General features: G+C 39.8%; 1 long non-coding RNA gene across 4 annotated transcripts in view; it reads right to left on the minus strand.

The window, feature by feature from the left end:
• LOC308061632 overlaps positions 1-21693 on the minus strand; it is a 158597-nt gene extending 136904 nt beyond the window's left edge. For all 4 annotated transcript variants that reach the window (XR_013927301.1, XR_013927302.1, XR_013927303.1 and 1 more), the window contains exons 1-2: positions 18297-21693; positions 2694-15475 (exon numbers count right to left, since the gene is read on the minus strand). This is a non-coding gene — a long non-coding RNA (uncharacterized lncRNA). The remainder of the gene's footprint in view (positions 1-2693; positions 15476-18296) is intronic.

The following is a 21693-nucleotide window of genomic DNA, read 5'->3' on the forward strand; positions in this document are numbered from 1 at the left end:
TTCAAACAGAATTGAGCTTTCTGAATTCTGAAGATTGCAAACAGAATTTGTACCATCCTATCCTTAAATTAAACTAGGAGGCTCACTATGTTTCTCGTTATTACAGGTTCAGGCAGGTTTATGTCAGAAAACAGAATCCAAACGAGCAGGGGAATCTCAGCAAGGAGGCAGAGGACTGAATGCACATGGTGAGTAAATTATCCTCTCATCTTCCAAACTGCTCCCTCTGGATCGCATTAATGACATGCATTAGCTGTGTGCACCAGCACAGAAAAAAATTAAGCCATGTTTCTGAACAATAGATTATCTCTTTATCAAGAAGCTATAGGTGGACTATATAGATGGCAGCAGCTAGACAAATAAATTAAATTGTCAAATAAACAATTTGTGAACTTCATCTTACTTCCAAGGATTAACTAATCTCTCCATTTGGGTTCTGTCCTCAGTTTCTGTTATAGGCAAGGTAAAATTACAAGTGTTTGTGACACATACAGCCTTGCTGTGCCACTGCCTATGTTTCTCTGAATAAAGAGAGGATTTAAATTTTTAGCATTCCTGGGTTAACAGGAGAAGAAAGAGGACAGAAAAATATTCAGAAAGCTCCAGTAAACTCACTGAAAGTCCAAGACATCAATCCAAGCAGTTACTTTCCAGCATAACCTATGATTAAGTGACTAAGTGCATCTATCAACATTGTAGGCTGCTAAATGCACTGGGAACCCACCACTGAACTTGAAGATAAAGATCCATGGCAGGGCAAGACAAGACAAGGCAGACAAGCATGAGGACTCCACTCCAGTCCCTGAAAAAGTTACAAGTGCTTTACTACCACTGACATGGAAGAGAAGACAGGCCCGCTGCCCTGCATCAGTCAGGGCGGTGGGCAGCCCATAGGGCACTGCCCCAGGAAGGCTGAGCCCTGGTGCCAGGCAACGGGATTTCTGAGATGCCCACTCATCCCACAGACGAAGGGAACAGGGGTCAGTGAAATTCATTCACTGGGAATCACATCTGTGCTTATCTGGCAATCCAGCCACACACGTGCATGCCACCCCCCAGGAGCAGGGGCTGTAATGTCAGGTTTTCCTCAGGGAGGTCCTTGACTCTTGTGTAGAAGGTGGGTGGCAATGACAACACCAGACTCGTGATTAGGACCACGCTGTGTGTCCTATAGGTTTCCTATACTCCCAGTTGAAGGGTCCCAGTGTAACGAAACTCCAGCACACACTGGAGGTGCTACATTGCCTATGGTGTCAGTGGAGACAAGAAGACATCCACTTCCTCAGTGAATACTGGTGGGTTTTCTTTTGCCAATTTCAAGATGTTTCCAGGCTTATTTGGGATACTCAATGTTGATTTCCAAAATGGTGATACTTGTAAATATTGGTCTCTTGGGTTTCTTCTAAACAACCCTAACTAAATCTGCTAAAATGGTATTCTAGCAGATGAAAATGTTTACCAGTTGAGGTATTTTATTTTTTTTTCCCATGAACAATCTACAAACTTCATTTGGAAAAGGAATGGAAACAAGACAAAAAAAAAATAGGGCAGAAGAGTAATTTTAGAACAAAAAGCAAGCCTTTCAGTTCCCACAAAACTCTATACCTACAAAAGCATTAGATCACACATCATGGCAATGCAGTAATTTCCCCTCTCAATTTCTACCAGTGGTCAATAACTATTTCAGGTACTTCTAAAAGCTCAATTTTAACCATTTTGAAAATATAGTATGTTGTTAACTCAGAAAATTACTTGTGTAACATCTTTCACAAAAAAACCAGTCATTCATTAGAACAATAGTGTAGAGAATGGGACAACAGATTTATATTCCATGAGGCTAGTTACAGACAGGACAATCATCCTGTACTCTAAATGTCACCGTTACAAAAGTTTGGTATAAACTAGAAAGTGTCACACAGTTAGAAACTTTTATAAAGGAAGTCTTGAAAAAGAATAAACATGAAACCATTTGCAGCAAGCCTCCAGGTTTTACTTAGATGTGCACTCAACTTTGAAGAGCCAATCTACACATAGTCCTTGGCCAAATTGTGCTAGTGCTTAAAACTAACAGACCCTTGCTAAAACTGTGTGATTTAAATTGTCCTGGGTTATCTTAAACTTTTCAGATGACCTCCCACTGCACAGCACCACAGGAGTGAATTGGTTTAAAGCGCATGACATCCTCCAAGAAGTACAAAGTTACTACCAGAGCCTTGTTTCTGACCCAGAAACTAAGAGACTGCCTTTTTACTACAGAACAGATGGTAGCAGGAAATCAGCGTTAAAGCATGCATCCTACAATCATCCTTTAGCACTGTTCCCACTTTTAACATGTGGTTTTCCTCTAAAAAATGCAATCAGAGCATTGTGAGAATTGCATTTTTGTCTTCTCTTATGGATTTGCAGGTTAAATACCTCAATATACCTGTAAAAGGTCTTTCTCTTCTAAATCTCAGGCCTACAAATTCACTCTGGAGAATTGGAAGTCAAGCTGGCTTGCTTCCATCTTAAACATTAGTACCAGAAATAAAGGTTTCACAAGCCAAAATTAACTTGTACTTGTGCTTCTGTAAATTCCCTACTTTTAAATCAAACTTTTAGTTTTGAACATCACATCAGATTAATTGTCTTAAATGGTTCTCAGGGCAAATATTTAAACTTGTGGAGCTGAGACTGGAGGGCTAGAGATTTACCTGAGCACTGCCGATGCAGGGACTTGGGACCCTGATGAATACTGTTCTATCAAGGGTCTCTGCTACTGGTGAGCCCCACTCCGCACACTCTTGCTTCAGTCTCTGAGCAGGAATTGCTGTAACGTCTGTTTCATAGTCTCCAAACTCCTTTGGCCCTCAGACTGCTGGCTCAGACACCTTTTCTTCCTCTTCCTCACATTTTCCCCTGAGGAATAACATGTATGGTATCTTTAATAAATAAGATTTCCCCTGAAGACAGGTTACAATTGATTAAGTGAGGAACTGAATTATTTTTGTTCGGTCCAGACACAAGCATCAGTGTTTCTGTCCCTTGTACAGCAATACATGGAGGTGGTGAGGCAGCGCAGCAGTGCCCTGAAGCCATACCTGCCCTGCTAGGTGCCTGATGAACCCAAAAGCGGGCACAGTGTGTTCCCGGAGCCATGCTCTGCACCCCCATACTGCCTAGGTCACTTGTGCCTCAGTGACTTATCTCCCATAAGGGCATGCTGACCACCGTATCAGTCTTTCTGACCCACGTATGGCCATATTGCATGACTGCAAGTCATTGTGGCACTTAGGGCAGGGGGCAGAGGCTAAGCAAGAGCTGGCACATCTATGCTTAACTCTCCTTCCTGATACTAAGCACACACTCTGCTCACACTAAAAATTTGCACAGACTCAGTTAATATTCTCCTGAACTCCTCAGGGCTTGCAGAAAGCTGCTTCGGCATTGGCTTGTGTCCAGAGATTTTGGACGAGTCAGTCTGGGACCAAGTACAAGCTCAGCCCGCACTGGCAGCACAGCCAAACTGCTGCATGCAGCCGCGTGAAGAATGGATTCATTTCACGGGTAAGCAAGGGAAACTATTGCGAGACCTGCCAATCAGGGACATTTCATGAAAACTAATTTCACCTTTAAGCCATATCACTGAATCTTTTGTAAACCCATTATTTTCAGACCAGCTGTAAACACTACAGCAGAAATTCCAGAAAACCAAGAAATTTCTGCAACATAGCATTTTTACCTGTTTATGAAATATTTCCTAGTAAAGCAGACAATGTCTTGACCGAAGGAAGCCCCAGAGAAATCTGGTAGATCTCCCTGCTTATTTGGATGCACAAAGCTCCACAGCAATACTGGTGCATTTCTGAAATAGCTGATGGCAAGCCATGCTTATTTATTTGTTCAGGTCTACAGGTTCAAATTGCCTCAGCTAACTTACTCGGAACTAATGCCATTATAAATGTTTGTAAATGTCAGAGATTATCCTCTTGGTTGGTTTTATATTACTTACTCTTCAGTGCTTTAAAATGATACAGTGCTGTCCTATTTAAAAGTAGACCTTTTCCTAATACATGCAAATGCACCAAATTCAAGACTTTCCCATTGTTTTGAAGTTCCTCGAATGGCAGAAAAAATCACCATCCTGCTTCCAGAAAGGAAGCTTCATTGTACTTCCATTGCATTTACTTAGGGAAAAAAAATCTGCAACAAATAATAGTTTTAGATTGCAGATCTGAGAATGTTAAAGTTCTTACTTGTCTGTCAGGGAAGAGGCATAATTAAATATATAATTGTAGTATATACTAAGATTTACAGCAATTTAACCTCTCCTCCCCAGAGTTATCAAGAGAGGAAGACAGAGATACCAGCAGCACTTCTAGGAGTGAAGCCAGATCGTGCTTGCTCTGAAAAGCAAACATTCCCCTCCACTACTTTGTCTCTAAAATCCCTTTTAGAAGAACACTTAGAGAGGGAAATTTTATTGAAATTACTACAGAATTTATACAACAAGTAGTCCAGGTCAGGTAATAATACAATTGCTCTTGTCATAAGCAACACCTACCATCACATAATGGATTCAGACCCTATTATCCTCTATTTTTATTTCTGAACTTTAGGTACACTTATGCTCTCCTTGAAATGTAAAGCAGTATCTATAAAGAAATAGGGTTCAAAACTGTCAAAAAACACAAAACCTAACCATACTTTAAGCACTAAAATTACACAGCTCTTCTGTACCTACAATCAGCATGAGCCTTACTACTTAGAGAATGGGGCTACACCCAAGATATAACAATAGGAATTCATATATTCAAAATTTGTGCATTTTTCTGCTTCTTTCATATTCTTAAAAATAATTTTAAAATTTCCTTCTCACCCTAATAACCAAGGAAGCACATCACTGTAAATACTCAGTAACACACCACAGCACACTTTTTAATCCTAAAAAAATGTGAGCAATAATGTAAACAGCAACACATGTATTTTTCTGTCGGATCACTTCAAGAAATTCAGGTTGTGCAAAAGCAAAAAGCAGCATTGGAACAAAGGAGCAAAAAAATTACTTTGAAAGAGCACATACAGAAAAGCACTTCTGTCATTTTCAATGTCATTTCAAAAATTTGCATTAATGTTTGGAGTTATCAGCTAAGGACTAATGTTGGTGATGACACTAGATATACTCTAGAAATAGGAGCCTCACTGTTCAGAGAGGGGGAATGAGATAATGGAGACAAATCAGGGGAACTAACTCTGAAATCACGTATTTGTCAAAAGCATTGAGTGTTCCTATGTTTGAGCAAAACTTCCTACTAAACCAATTTCACTGCAACATACACTTCTTAACGAGGCACAGTTTATGAAAATCTTGAGACTGATATACTTTATTACATTCAGTAAGCCACTACACAGTCCAAAGTAATTCCATATTTATAAAATTTTCCCATTTAAAACAGAATAAAAATTCTGTTTACAATGGCAACAGTCCTATCTAGACACCCAGATGTTAAAAACAATCCTTTGTGAATACAGTTAATTCCATTCTAAAATACAGCTTATATTATGATAGCAAAAGAACTCTTCTCCCAGTATAATATACATCTTCCTTGGAAGATGTGAGGGTTTCACCAGAAAATCTTTTTAAGTGATGACAGAAAGCAATACTTCTGACATCCAAAAATGATAAATATTCAAGACACAAAATAAATTCTTTATTGTCGCCTCATGAATGAATGAGAACATGAGGGTTTTTACATGCTGGATGAGTTCATAATATCTCCCTTATGGTTTATTTGAACTTTTCCAGAGAAGAATGATTTGCCTGGCCACATTTTATTACTTATAGAACAGATTAGAGGGATTCTTCCTTCCTCCCTGAGACATACTGCAGGTCTCTGCCAATGTCTCCTGAACACCCTTCTTTTACAGGAGTCTTTCTTCAAAAATGGCAAAGGTGACCCCATGCAGATGAGGGATGATATGCAACAAAAAACCTTAAGCATCATTAGCTATGAAGATGCACACTGTTTTAGGCAAACTACCAAAGACGAGCGAGCAGTTTGCTGGATTGTTCAGTGCACTCTCACCAAATGTGAGTTAGGAACACTTCTATGAGAAATGCACATTGCAGGATCAGCACAAATGCATATCAATTCAAAATGCCTTCCTAAATTCATGGAAAAGCACCTTTCTCATTTGTTTCTCTGAAAAAGAATTTTTCTATACAGACAATAACTGATATTGAGAAGTTTCCTAGGGCTGCTAGATTCAACATATTATGTAAATGATGGAATTCATAACTTTTCTCCATCTAAAATGTAATTATAACTCTTCTCTGTGATACAGCAACAGATAATCCTTCTCTTCAAGGAGACAATCCTAATCAGGTTAACCTCAATTTTGACATTGATTTGCATAGGAAAAATATTGGGACCCTGACTACTTATGCATGAAGCAGCAGTTACCTGCCTCTAAGATAGTTCCTACATCAGTACTCATCTGCCACCTTGCATGACTCTCACAGCTTCCAAACTGAGCTTCTGATGTGGTCTGATTTTCACATCACTGTTCCAAAGTCAGCAGCTATTATCCATAACTAATATAATATGACAACAGTTCACAACGTCTCCCTCTTCAAATGCCCTTAGTAATTGTCATCATTCAGTATTTAGAATTATGCATACTGGGAAAATGTAGTTCACCAGTACAGAGTCTACTATGCAGAGGTTCCTCTCAAACCTTTATTCTTGAGTTCTTAGAGACAATACGAGCTCTGTGGATGTTAAGTGCTTCAAAACAAATACAATTCAAAGCAACATCCTTGAAAATATAATAGAAGGAATTTTGACCAAATTGCCTTCTGTTTGCGTGCTACCAATAAAAGTAGACCACACTCAGTTCGTACTTAAGCCAACATCCCATTAGAGTAACTCCTGAGATCTGCAGCTAACTTTGCCAACGCAGCTCTAGATTACAGAAGATAAATACTGACAAATAATGACATATAATCATCACTTGTGTTCTTCAAGGTGTGTTATCCTGCTGACCGGTTCTTTCCTTCCCAGTGTCAAATTTTTCTTTTACAACAGCTCTTCTTCTGCAACAGAGTCAATTAATATCCTGTTTCCCGTTGCACTTAAGTGCAAGTAGCCTGATTTTGCTGCCCTTTCTCACCTAAACAGCATTTTTGTCACATGAGCAGATCCACTGAATATAGTAGTACTTGTACAGCAAGGTATTATGTGAAATCGTGTCAGGGTGACAGAACTGAGCCCTTCCTGTTTAAACAGAGCTTAATTCTCAGGTGCACACCACTATTGCCCGTTTCCACTGCCCTGGCAGCACAAAAGGACCTTGAAATGGGTGAAAATAGAAATGATAGACCAAAACCAGGCCCAGCCCACACCCACTTCTGTGTACGCATACTGCAAAGCCATTAGCAAGGTGCACAGTGTGAATGATGGAGACACAGGTGGTGTTCCTGTGCAATGAATGACTGGACGGGTGTGTGTGTGACCAAATGTCTTCAGCAGTAAAAGCAATACAACAGTCAGTGCTCTGCTCCTTTATCAGAGGTTCAAATGGCCAGCCACAGATCCTTGCATAGAAGAGGGAAAGTAAAATGCCCTACAACAGCAGCAACTACAGCCCTTAGACCACCAGTGGGAGTCCCTGCGACCAGATGAGCTTTCCTAATGCTACTACAATCTTTAAAGCCATATTGGTCTATCATAAATGTTGAGACATGACTGGACGCCAAAGAAGCATGGCTCAAAACTTAGGAAGAGAAAAGCATCACTAAAAAAATGAAGCATCACCTGAGAAGACTAGCTCTGAAGAAAATTAATTCATTTGCTACCAACGATATGCAGTTTTTACTTAGATCAAGGCAAAAGGTTAAACATAGGTTAAACATACCACAAGTAGAAGGTAGAAATGTAGAAGTGTCTTTGGGCAAGCTCCTCTTCTAAAAAGACTGACTCCACCTCACCTGATTTCTCAGCACCTTGAGGTGAGAGAAAGCATTAACAAAAGCAGTATTTTTGCCTCTACTCTGACATCTTGAGACTGTGACTTGGTCAGTCATCTGAGTGATAAACTCACCATCCCTCCACCATCAAATATTTGACAAGGTGTTATTTTATCAGGACTAAGAAGCACTGATTTTTACTTTTTTTTTCAAATTAATTGCAGAGGGTTTCTGAAGGTAGAAATCTTTTCAGTTTGCAGACAACATGAGCAGAACAGAAATCTTTAAAGCTAATTAAAAAGGAAGCCAGTCAATTTCCACATACTTGATTGGAGCTAAGTTTATACTGTCACTGTCCTTGAAAGCATCCTCTGTTTGCATGGAGGAAAGAAGTAGAGGATATTTAATCTTATTAAAAGCAAAACTATATGTATCAGTGTCCTTACTCTGCACTAAATCATTTTTTATATTCTCCAATAGAAATAATTTAACTTACCCTAACATATTGAAGTAAGTTAAGTAGAAACAGAAGACTTTCATCAGAACCAACACAGACCTGTTTGTTTAACAATGCCTCCTCCCTTTTTGGGATGTTAACCTATCTAAAGATCAGGTTAATTTTGCTTTAATTTTTAAGGGTTAGAAAAGAAACAGAAAAGAAAGTAGGCAAAAAGAGAAATGGACAATTTTTCAGATGAGACTTAATTGGAAGAATACGATGATTGTATGACCAATGTGACCAATGGTGATAGAGAATACAGCCAAGTACAGAAGAGTTTTAAATGAAATCCCAAAGCAAGCAGACAGCATATGCAGTTAAATAGAGATAAATTTGGAATGAGACTAGCAGCAAAAAAAAACACCTCCAAAATCTCAAAACCTTTTCTGTTGAACAGAAAAAGTAACATTAAGCTAAGCGAATATGGAGCAAGAGGTGAAGGAAGCAATGTACATCACTAACAGCCAACAAGACTACATGTTTTTTATTGCAAAAAGAAAAAGCTTGCTCTGTAGGTGGGACTCGTTAGTTAAGATTCAAATTCTTGCCTATATAAACTTATAGTTCATAATCGGAGATGCAGTTTCTTGTCTTTAGGGAAAAAGTGATTTCGAAGAATGGCGGCCATACTGCAGATGAGATAGAAATCTATAAAGTATTAAAGTAGAATAGCTATGAACAGGATCTAAATGTCTTGAAAACTAGCCAAATTTTCCCAGTATGATTAGATCTAATTAGTGCTAAGCTTTCATTAAAAACCCTTTTTTGAAATAAATTATGTGTAATTTATTACATAGCCCTTTTTTTCTTTTTTATGCTGCCTTTATAGAACAGCTGGGTGCTTTAAATTTATTGCCTTTTATTAAAAAATTCCTATTGAAAATATATGAGCTAGCTTGTTGCACCCTTCAGCACTAACTCAGCTACAGGAAGACAGCAATTTTGTCAGCCAGGAGAAGTGCTTGAATTATTGCTCTGCTCTTGGTGTGGCCGATCCTGCGTTTAAGTAAATCTCACAGGACTCATCAGCAAATCACACAGTATGCTCTATTCAGTACCTACCGCTAAATTATCTTTTAGGACCCACACAGAGATTTCATTAGTCCTATTTCCAACTCTTAAAAGTTACATTCAGAGATTGCTTGAATTTTTCTTTCCTTTATGAGGATTCTCAGATTCAGACATGACACTTAAAGGAAAGCTCAAGTATATTTGTCGAAAACCTGAGGGGAGATGACAGATTTTTTTAGACCATCTCAGAAAGCTAAGATGCTTCATCCTTTTCTTTAACCATACTGACTAAAATCATACATAACAACACGGAGTCAGCACAGAAAAAAAAAAAAAAACAACCCACACTAGTCTTCTAATTTAGCACAGCTTTATCAGAGCATTATTCTTTCACTGTTGGAAAGCAGAGAGAAATGGTACGCACACTGTATTTGTCCTGAAGAGGCTGTGTGAATCTCTACAGACATCTCAGCAATGAGACTGATGCAAATTACAAAACAGTACCTCACTGAAAAACATAAAGAGGTATTTCTGGAAGCCAAAGTGAGAACGGAGAGCGTTTAAGTCTATTTACCTAAGCAATCACAATTCACAATTCAAGGCAACAGAAGCCGTATAGTAAGTATAATCAAAGAAACTCACTTGCTGCTTGTCTAAATACTTCTAATAAATAAAGGGCAGGTGGGGGATGATGTTCTAAAGAATGAGTACTGATCTATTGGCCTTAACCAACATATTTTCTTTCAGAAGTCCTGGTAGCAGACAGGCTATATACTGTCTTCTGCAATACAGAAAACGTGTGTTCTCTGCAAAACAGAAAATACACACACCTGCTAGGGTTAGAGGCAAAGGACCTTCACCCAGAAATCAATCATGTTATGGTTAGTTACCCCTCTTCTCATTAGCAGAACTGGCTGTAGAGCAAACGCGATACAGGCACATGGATCTTTAATAAGACATGGCAAAAATTTGTTTTCTAGTTTTCCATAACATCCAAATATATCACCGAGAGCACAGCTTAGAGTAACCCTTCCTCTCTATTTTCCCCCTGGGAAAGAAAAATAATAAAATTAAGACCACAACCAAAAAGGAAGCACAAGGGAGGGCCTGAAAGCTGCAGCTGAAAAATTTATGTACAGCTTATAATAGTTCACTAATAGGAAAGTGATAGTTAGATACCTAAGTTAAGTCTGTGCCACCTGCTTCAAGAGATCTTGATGCTAGTCTGGGACTTTGAGCACACACAGCACACACCTACCACTGTTCACCTATAATCCAGCACTGAATACTTAAGTAACACTTTTCAAAGGAGATGGAAAGTACTGTTATCCTCATTTTATTGACTTAGAAAGTGAAATAGAGAGCCAAGGAACTACTCTGAGGCCCCAGAAAGAAGAGCTGTCAAAGACAAGTTTACACTGCAGGAACTGGTGAAAGTCTGTGCTCTGAGTAAAGGGAAACACTGCTTTCTGCCTTCAGAGTAAGTTTTATCACCAACATTTTCAGCGTGAACACCCATTAAAATGTTACATTCCCCTCCTTTGTTTTTTTAATAGGAAGAGTATCCCAAAATACATAGCATTTTGCCTTTTGTTCATCTCTGCTCCTAATCTTGTAGCCATCAAGGAAAAGTTAACTCACATGTCATTTTACTTAAGAGTTTTTACATTCATTTCCTCTCTGGCCATATGAATAAAACTAAGACCCATCCATTTCTGCAGGAGGGAATGACCTGGAGTTCAACATTTCTGTACGTGGACAACCTGTGCAAAGTGATCAAAACAAAAAACTCAAAAAGGTTATTTCAGAAAAACTGAAGTCCTCTGAAAATGTTTTTGTGTTCACATGGGCTACAAGGGATCCTAGACAACCATCTCAAACATAAATTTAGATGGCTAAACATAAGTAAAAAGCTTTGTCCCCAGGAGGGTGTAGCAAGACGCTCCACTGAAATGAGACAAGATCAGATTGCACAAGAGTCTAGTTAGCAAAAAGGACGTTTCCCTACCACCCCACATCACTCAATCCTTTCCTAAAAGGATCGTCTATCATGTTAGCTACTATTTTCTCTCTGCAATGAATCCTCAACCACTGCTTAGTCTCTGGTATCTGTTGGGTGGTATCAATTCTGGCAACCCTTTTCTATGAGGTAAATATCTAACAGGAATGAGAATGAAACAATCAATTAATTTCACACAGACCACTGAATAATCTTCCAGCAATAATGACTTGAACCCACAATTGACATGGCTGGAAAAGGACTAATGGCTTCAATAAGAAAGTTTCTTTACGACACCGGCAATCCTTTTGCCCTCTACTTGCACCCACTAGAGTATTCCTAAAACTTTATTCAGGGAAAGAGGTTAAGGAAAGATGCCTTGCAATGCACTATTGGATACAGTGCTTCAAAAACTTCAGCTTTCAACCACATTCCATTTTTAATAGTCATATCCCAGATTATTTATTTTTCAGACAGCAGCTTAAGTCATTTGAACAACTTTGTGAACAATTTCCTTTACCCCACTTCTTCAGACATTTGCAGTAATTTCATAGGTACAAGCTCTTTACATTATTTTCTAGCTCATCACTTTTACTATCATTTTGACTCAGAGCTCATCTCTTTGATGTATAATAATTTGTTGCAAGAACACAGGATATCAAAGGACAGAAATATCTTCATCTAATGTGCAGCATGATCTACATGTCAGAAAGAAATTGTAAGGTTATTATTTATGCTTCCTTTCAACCATCACTCTTGCACAAAAGTCAGATTGCTACCATTCAAATTACAGCACACAAAACATTTCACACCAAAGAAACCCCATTTAATACCAGGGAAGGTGAATTCATACACTGAGCTTTGTGGTGTACAATCCTGTATTCTACATTGCACAGAGTAAAAGAAGTCTAGCTCCCTTTGTCACATGACTGTTCACTGCTCTTTAGATTAATCTGTAACTTCATCCAGAACATAAGATTTAGGACCTACACATAACGGGGTTTTTTTATTTGTCTTTTTCTTTCTCTGTTGTTTTTTTTTGTTTGGTTTTTTGCTCTTTCATACTCCTCTTTTCCTTTTTGGAGTGAAAGAGATCTGATTTCGCCTACCAAGACAGAACTTTTTTCTTATATAATTGTCGGTCCATGACTTGAAAGGTGGCTAATGCAGGTTTTCTAGGTCTTGGGTTGGATGCCAAGAGATGGAATGACAGGCACACTATGCCAACTCATGAAGCTGCAAGTTAAAAATCGGCATCAATAATAAAAAGTGCGATGTCAGCTTTTGTTGTTCTCTCCCCTTTTGTGTCTATTTGTCTTGGTTTGTTCCTAGCAAAGCCATATTAAAGCATAAACTTAGGAAAAGAAATAGCTTCAATCCACCTAAAATATGTTTTCCTTTTTCCAAAAAAGACATTTGATACAGTCTTTATAGTCAATACTAATGTAGTTTAACAGGAGGAGGAGCTTCCTTCTAAAATCTTCTTCTATACAAACAAAAGCAATTAGGAGATGCTGGTGAAATGAAAACTTTTTACTTTTTATTGTATTATGTATTTTTATAGTTACAGGTATTGTTTTCAAATATACATTTAAAAACCTCACTTAATAAATTACACTTCAAATTCTCTAACTACTTTTCTTCTCTTTTCTGTATCTTCATTCAAAGATTAAAACAATTTTCAGCCACAACTGTGGACTTAGTAAGCCAAGGTCTTCATGCTAAAACTTTGTGTCCTTATTATTGCACAGTCAGAGTCAGACTAACACTTGAGACCATTTAGGAACACTTATTCGACTGAAAGTAATACCATCAAAATTAAGTTTGTTTTTAAATTATCCAGGTAGTATGCATTTGTGGGGATGTGGGTATCCATGCCTGTAGCGATGAAAGGCAATATCCATTTCTTATTAAAACCTGGCCATTTTAATATAGTATGTGATGAAACAAAGTCAGTATCTCCTTAGACATATCTGTGACAGTTCTGACAGCAAACCTCCATTTAACATTGCTTATCTTATAATTGCCCTTATGTTTTCTGCCATCTCACCCAACACTTACAATGCCTGCTGTTTCCATTACATCCAGCCACAGCCACATCCAGCCACAGCAAGGCTTTCAAGAGGTATCCTAAAGATTGCCTTCCTCCTCAGCACATAAAAGACATTCATGCATACAACTGCCTAATTTTCCCCTTCATTTAAAATTACTGGGTTTTGGGGAATGCTGCACTATGCTAGTGATCGGTTGTGTCCAGGTTTCTAGGCAAAATGACACTTCAGGTACCTATTACCACCTCTGAGCTGTGGTACACGGGAGCTCTTCCCCAGTCTTGCGTGAGGGTGTGAGATGTGGCTGTGTCCTACTGGCATGCTGGGACCATCCCACACTCTGCTTCCCTCTTATACTCTTACATTCACTGAGAAATTAGATATGTGGGCAGTTCAGAAGGAAAGGATGGGTATTCCAGCCACTGGGACTGTGTCCGGATGATAGCGAGAAAAGTAGTACAGAACACAGCTGTGCCATGGACTTGCCTCCCAGTTTCTGTGATTTGGTGGTTTCCTACCATGCTCCCTCAGTGAAATTTGCCACAGCTGAGATAGCTGAGGCACTCCCACTAGAGCCCCTCTCTCCTAAGAATCTTTGTTCCATGTAATCATCCATCATGATAAATACTGTTTGAGAATAAAAAAATAACTCTATGTCAAGGCCTCAAATAAGTGATTGATCTTCACGTGATAACCCTCTTTCTCTCTTATCAACTTCTGCCTGAAATACTTGCTATCATCACTTGTTTCTTCCTGTTCAATATAAAGTTACAAATCCGCCCAGAAAATATATTTTTTTCTATGCATCTGTAAATGTTTAGCACAATTCTGGGCTCTGCAAGATAAGCAATAACAGTAATCACTAAACAGTAGCCTCTGGCCTTAGAATAGCCTACAAATGTTAATGCTAAATTAACATGTCAGTGTGCAACATACTCTTGAATTGCAATTCACGAGGTAAAGCTGAAATAGAAAGACTAAAAGGCTAAACAAACACTAAGTAATAGACGGAGTCCTTCTGAAGGACAGAGATTTTCTCTCCTTCAAAGACAAAAGTCCAAATTATTTGCTGTTTTTTACCATGAACAAAATACATTGTTGTGTAATATGAGTATGATTCTACCCAGCTTTACACACAAGGATGTCAAGTATGGCAGCATTTCAAAGACTACTTCCGAAAGAGAAGGCACACTGCTAGAATTTTGGCTAGCTGAACACAAACTGAGCACAACGCAGAAGCTCACTTATGTGTGGCAGCAGTGAACGCTGCCACTCTGGCACCTACTGAAGCACAGAATGTGCTCATTTCCATATCAATGCAACACAGGTTTCTCCAAGACAAAGCTGTTTCACACCACCTATTTGAACTTTGGAAATAAATAGAAAGGTTTCTGCATTATTGTTAGAAACAATGAAACTCACATCCTTTGTGCACAGGATACAGTTAATGAATGCTGCCCTTTATAGGGCTGTATTAGCGATTGTGTGCAGGAGTGCACTGTAATAGAGCTGTGCTGTGCAGGAAAGACAAGCACCGCTCTAAAAATTCAGAATACAGGGTTGTGCAAGTAATAGTGATGTCTTCCATATTTAGGAGAAGATTATATTCACTGTAACTTATTCACTTGTAAGTTAGCTTGCTTGATGAGCCTACAGTAAAACCTGGGAACCAACAGTAAAGTGAAATTGAAGTTATTTGTCCAAGGTCGTTCACGTTTTAACAAGACCAGGTTTCTTCTTTACCCCACAGATGAAGAAATACTTTGGAGACTTTCCACAAATCAATATTAAAATGCATTGTGCCATACAAAACGGTAAGCTGTAGAGCATTAGGAGCAAAACCCAGAATCTTCTACAAAGGCTGTTATCAAAGAACCAAAAGCCTTGCCATGTCAAATTACAACGTAGGGTGTGTAACTCCAGTATAGTGTCCGAAAGGTTATTGCTGGGAAACAACTGCCTCTTCCCTGTAAGGAAAGTAAGTGAATGTTTCAGTGATGTAAAGCAAAGAACATTTTAAATTACTTCTTCTAGCTAAGAGCAAACTAACAATTTATAAACTTGAAGCTTCAAATGCATGTAATGAAGTCATTATTGCACATGAATACGACTCCTCAATCAAAGTGCCTGAAATCTCCGCCATAATAATTTTATTTAGATTGAAAAGAAACCATGTAGTCTACTATTCAATTAACAATAATTCTTTATTCTCTGCTCCCTGGCTTTTCCTTACGATGTTCTTTTCTTTTCACATCGATTACAGGGAAGAAAAAAGAAGACAAAAGAATAACTTATTCAGAAAGAAATTATTAGGGAGTACATTCAAAGATTACCTGTCAAGTTGCAACAAGTTGAATTTTATTTCATCACACAACAGCAAATGCAGAGAAAAAAATTTGTTCCCATACTCTTTGAAGTAGGTGCTTTTAAGAAAACAGAAATGGAAACAGTGTCTAGTATCTTTTTGTTCTGCAGCAACAGCAGAATAGCGGGCCTCAAAGCTAACAGAAACACAAAAGGTTGAGGTTGCAAGGGACCCCTCAAGATCACCTAGCTCAGCCCCTGCTTAAAGGAGGGTTAGCTAGAGCAGGTTGCTCAGGGCTCCGTCCAGTCAGGTGTTAAATTTCATCAAGCAACAACCTCTCTGGGCAACCTATTCCAGGGTTTTATCACCCTCAGTGTGAAATGTGCTTTCTTATGTACAGATGGAATTTTCTGTAATTCCGTTTGTGTCCTCTGACTCTTTCCTGTCACTGGGCACCACTGAGAAAAGCCTGGCTCCAACTTCTTTCACCCTCCCATTAGGTATTTCTGCACATGGATAAGACACCCCTGAACTCTGTCTCATCCAGGCTGAAGAGTCCCAGCTCTCTCAGCTTCTCCTCACTGTCAGATGCTTCAAGCTCACAGTCATCATCATGGCCATTTGCTGTACTTGCTCCAGTATATCCATATCTCTCTTATACTGGGGACCCCAGAACTGGACACAGCCCTCCAGATGTCATTCGCCAGTGCTAAGCAGAAGGACCGGACCACCCCCCCTCAACCTGCTGGCAACATTCCCACTAAGGCAGCCCAGGATACCATTAGCCTCCTTTCCTGTGGGGGCACATTGCTGGTTCGTGCTCAGCTTGGTATTCACTGGGAACCCCCCCAGGGCCTCTTCTGCAAAGCTGCTTTCCAGCTATTTTGTTCCCAGCCTGTACTGGTTATCCCTTGGGGCTGTGCCTCCCCAGGGGCAGGACTTTGCATTTCCCTTTGTTGAACTTCATGAGACTCCTAACAGCCCATTTCTCCAGCCTTTTGAGGTCCCTCTGAATAGCAGCACAATTACCTGGTGTATCAACCACTCCTCACAGTTTTTTATTGTCCAAAACCCTGATGAGGTTGTACTCTGTGTCATCATCAACATTATACATGAAGATGTTAAACAGCATGGGACTCAGTGTCAACCCTGGGACACACCACTAGTGACTGGCCTCCAACTTGACTTTGCACTGCTAATCATAACCCTCTGGGCCCAGCTGCTCAGCCAGTTTTCAGCCTACCTTATTTTCCACTTATCTAGCCTATACTTCATCACTTTATCTATGAGGATGTTATGTAAGACCATGTCAAAAACCTTAATTAAGTCAAGATAAAAAATTTCCACTGTTCTTCCTTCACCCACCAAGCTAGTCATCTCATCCCAGAAAGCTATCAGGTTGGTCAAACATGATTTCCCCTTCCTAAAACAATACTGACTACCCCTGATCACCTTCTTGTCCTTCATTTTCAGAAATGGTTCCCCAAACTACTTGCTCTATCACCTTTCAGGGATTAACCGCTAGCCTGTAGCTCCCCAGATCCACCTTCTCATCCTTGTTGAACCAGGATGTGACATTTTCTTCCTGTCAGTCCCCAGGAACCTTCACCAAACCCCACAAACATTCAAAGATGATCAAGAGTGAGTGGCCTTGCAGGGACATTGGCCCGCTTCCTCAACAGTCACGGGTGCATCCCACCGGGTCACTGGACTTCCATATTTTAAAGCCAAAGCAAGATAGACACAGCTAGGACAGGGACTGAAAATGCTGATGGTGAGGACAAAAAGGAAGAAAGAAGTAAGGACACAATTTACTAGGGTTCTCAATACCTGCCACAGGACAGAAGCAAATGTAACCCATATATTATTTTGAATTCCACACTTACAGTTCATTCATCTGAAAATTCTGGCCATAACACTGGCAAGCTTCTCTGCCCAGAAGCAATCCCTGAGAGAAAGAAATTCCTTATAACTCAAAGTAGACCTAGCTTTTGGCAGGCAGGGATTTCTTAACTCCTTAGATGCTCCTGCCTCTGCTGCCTTACTTGAGGACTCACGTTTAAGACAGAAGCACAACAGGCATAATTGAATAGAAAGCTGTTAAATCCCATTTGTAGATCAGTGAATTTCCAGAATAACACACAGCAGCTGAACTATATCTGTGAATCTGGTATTCCACAAAAAGTCTACTAAGTCCATTTTTAATCCACAAAAAGTCTATTATCAGGACACCACCTGGAAACTAATTTAGGCCTAAAACTGTATTACCAGTGAAGTTTATGGTAAGCATCAGAAGTTAATACATAGATGTCACCTGGCTGAGAATAAACAGTTGAGACAAAGGGGCAATCCTACACCAGAGTGTTTTGAATAAGGGATGAGTCTGAAATTCAAAACCTGAGCTAGAACAAAGTCCTAGAAACCACAAACATCTAGAGACCAAACCAGCAAAGACCAGCAACAATTTAAATCCCATCTCTTACCTTTCCCTCAGTCCTTTTTGACACCTGGATATCTGAAACTGTGTATTACAATCTCCAAAAGACAGGAGCTCTCAAAATGGTCAACTTTCTCAGCCCTTTAAAACCCAAGGTGCTTCTGAACACGTGCTAAAGTAGCATCACAGAGACATAGGAAGTATTAAAATGCAACATACAAATGCTAGATACGCTATGGAGACGCATTAGAATGACATACCAACCACTTGAAGTATTACAGGATCACAAATCAGGATCTGGATGCCCCCATTTTATGAAATTCCCAGTTTCAATGCTTATGTCTACTTTCAAAATATCCAGCTATACTTCTTTAAAGATATATGTAGGTTTTGCCCCTGGAAGGAATTATAGAAAGAATTGCCTTTAGGAGAAACTGCATTGTTTCTAATGCTGAAGGCTCTACAGCTGAGAAAGAAAATTGGCTGTTTTGTCTCAAAACCAATATCCTCCAAGTCACAGATTTCACACTATCCTGAGACACAAAGGCCTAATTCCCATTGGAATATAATGGGATTGAATCCCTGAATTCTTCCAGTTTGAGTGCTTGCATCCAATTGAAAAGTAATGAGATCTGAGCACCTAAATCCCATAACCTGATTGAAAAATCTATCCTCAGTGTTTCACCTGATCATGACGGCAGATGGGGCTTTGAATACATACCACATCATGCCTCAGCTAGCACAGCAGAAGCTACTTGTAGGTCAATAACAGATTATCCCAGAGTTCTCACCTATAGGATTATTTGTATTGGATATTTTTTACAACAGAAGGTGACACTGCTGAACCAATAGTGTTACATGATCAGCAGTTTCTTCATTTTTCTTCCCAGCAGAGAGTGTGCTGGGAAGCTCACAGAAGTTGCATAAATTTCTTTTACCTTAATAAGCTTTTCTGATTCTGGAAGCCCTAGCCCCTAAACAAGGTTAAATTAAGCTAGCTAACCAGCTAGCATTAGCAAAAATCACATCTTTGGCACAAAGGATTACTGTGTGTATGTGTAGATGGCCTGACAGATCTTGATTAGGCCTGTAATATATGTACCAATCCTCCAGAAAACCAAATAACTAGCGGTGGGAGGCAGAACATGGGTGGCATCTGGTACCATACCCGCAGGAAAAAAACCGCTGCAAGTACTTTCCACTCTTACACGCGTAGTATCTAGTTTTGCTGTCCTTTCGACTCAACGAAGGTGAAACGCACGGCATTGCCACAGGGTGGCTCACCTAGCCTGCCGTGCAAGCCACAGCTCCGCTCACACAAGCGGCTGAAGCCAGGCAGTCTCAAAGCTTTACGGATTGCTGCAGCCGCAGTACGCAGGGAAGAGCTACTATAGAGCGAAAACCGGAAAGGGCGCAGACCCACTTCTAATTCACCTTAACCCTGCATAGTTTCCCTCACCCCAGCGAGGCAACAGTCATTCCTGATGACTTTGTAGGTGGATAGAGCCTGTGACGTGAAGGCACTGAGCCACATTCCTCAGCAGCCAAAGATCCCACTGACTTCCTTGGAATTTCCAAATTACTAAAGAAATGCAGCCTCAAGCCTTGTTCCTATACCTGCTCACCGTGACAAAAGACGTCCTGTTCTCTTCAAAGGAGTTGGGACAGGACTCTTTCTTGATCGACAGTGTCATAGCAAACACTGACCTCATTATAACTGAGGGGCCTGTTAAAAAATTTAGGTTAACCTGTACAACAAATGTCATATCACAAGCTGTTAGGCCAGCTGACTAGCAAACCAAAAAGCCATGCATTTATAACTATCAGATGTTTCTAGAGGTGAAAAAAACTCATGTATTTTTTAAAACTAGATCGGTGTAAGCAGCAAACTTTAAAAATAACTTTACAATAAATAAAAAAAATAAAACAGAATATGTAACTAAGTAATTGTAATGCTTAGACATCATCAACTAATAGAGAAAAAAGTGTTCTGAATAACTGGAAATCAGAATTTTCTTGTTTCTAACCGTTTTTTCTCCTCTGCTGTGATGTATTAAAGGACGCTTTCATCTTGAGTGAGAAACAGCTTAAAGTTCATAATAGTTATGTGCTCAGCATATCAGGTTTGGCACGGCAATTTTCAAAATGCCATTGATTAAATTTCTCTAGATTTAATATATGCATTATTATAGCACATTTCAAAAATCCAGTGCATTATCTCTTCTGAGCACTACATATCTAAAACAGAATTGGGAAGTTAAAAAGAGAATTAGATCCAGAAAAGTTCCCCATGGCATGTCTTCTGAACTAGTCATTCACAAATGCTTTTAAAATCTATTAACTCTACTCTTTATGAATGCTAGGTACCCTGCCAAATCTGAGGCAATTGCTTGAAAGACATTCATAAAACCCACCAAGTTCAAAATTAATTTCAAGCAGTCCAATGTACTGCTTAAGCAATAGGACACAGGAAAAAACAAAGAACAAATTCCTCAGCACCCTAAGAATATAATTTCAGAAGAATAACACTCCAGTGGTAACAGAAGCCACCAGAGCAGGATATATTGACATTGGGTAAGGCACCATGCCTTTACTACTATTTGCAATCACACATCTGATCACCTTACTAGCATAGTGTTGCTACACAACTTGTGCACCCATACCCTGCAAAAAGTATCAAGTTTATAATAAACACACAGTTGCATAGCACTTGGACAAGAGGTGCAATATATTCTGGAAGCATCTAACCGCTTCCAGACGGATGAACACAAGGCAGATGTTAGGCAGCTGTCACAGCTACTGTTCTAGCAGACTGCTAAGACCCTAAAATCCCAAAGTGCTCAAGTACCTTCCAGATAAAAGATCCCAAGGGGGGAAAAAGGCAGTCCCAGAAAACCAAGCATATGATAGCCTCCAGATGAAAATTCAACAGAAGTACTTTCTCTGAAATTCTAGGCATCACATTTTTATGTGACATACAAAGAACACAAAATATATAAAGAAAATGTATCTTTTAACACTAATTGTGCTGTGTTCATTTTCTCCAGAATATCATATTCCTCTTTACATACCTAAGTGACTATGAGACAAGGCACTGTTTTATTCCCACCGCTATTTAAGAAGACTGAATTCCACCCCCTCTTCCCTCTCCAGCAACTTCGCTAATCACTTTCATCCATGAAATTTCACAGGACACTCCACTGCTACACCACCACGTGAAAACACCTCGCGCTGCAGCACGACCTTACGGTGGTGCTATGTGAAATCACGTTAACACCCCGTACTCCGACAAAGCTCCCGTGACTTCCGCGCCGTGAGGCGGGAGGTGGCAGAGCCGCCGCGGCCCTCCCCGGCGCGCCCTGGGGCCCCTGCCCTCCCCGCTCCTCCCTCCTTCTCCGCGGCGGGGCCGCCGAGGGCCCGCCCGGCCGAGGGGCAGGCTAACC

The sequence above is a fragment of the Falco punctatus genome, assembly GCF_963210335.1.
Source record: "Falco punctatus genome assembly, chromosome: 3".
NCBI classification, from domain to species: domain Eukaryota; kingdom Metazoa; phylum Chordata; class Aves; order Falconiformes; family Falconidae; genus Falco; species Falco punctatus.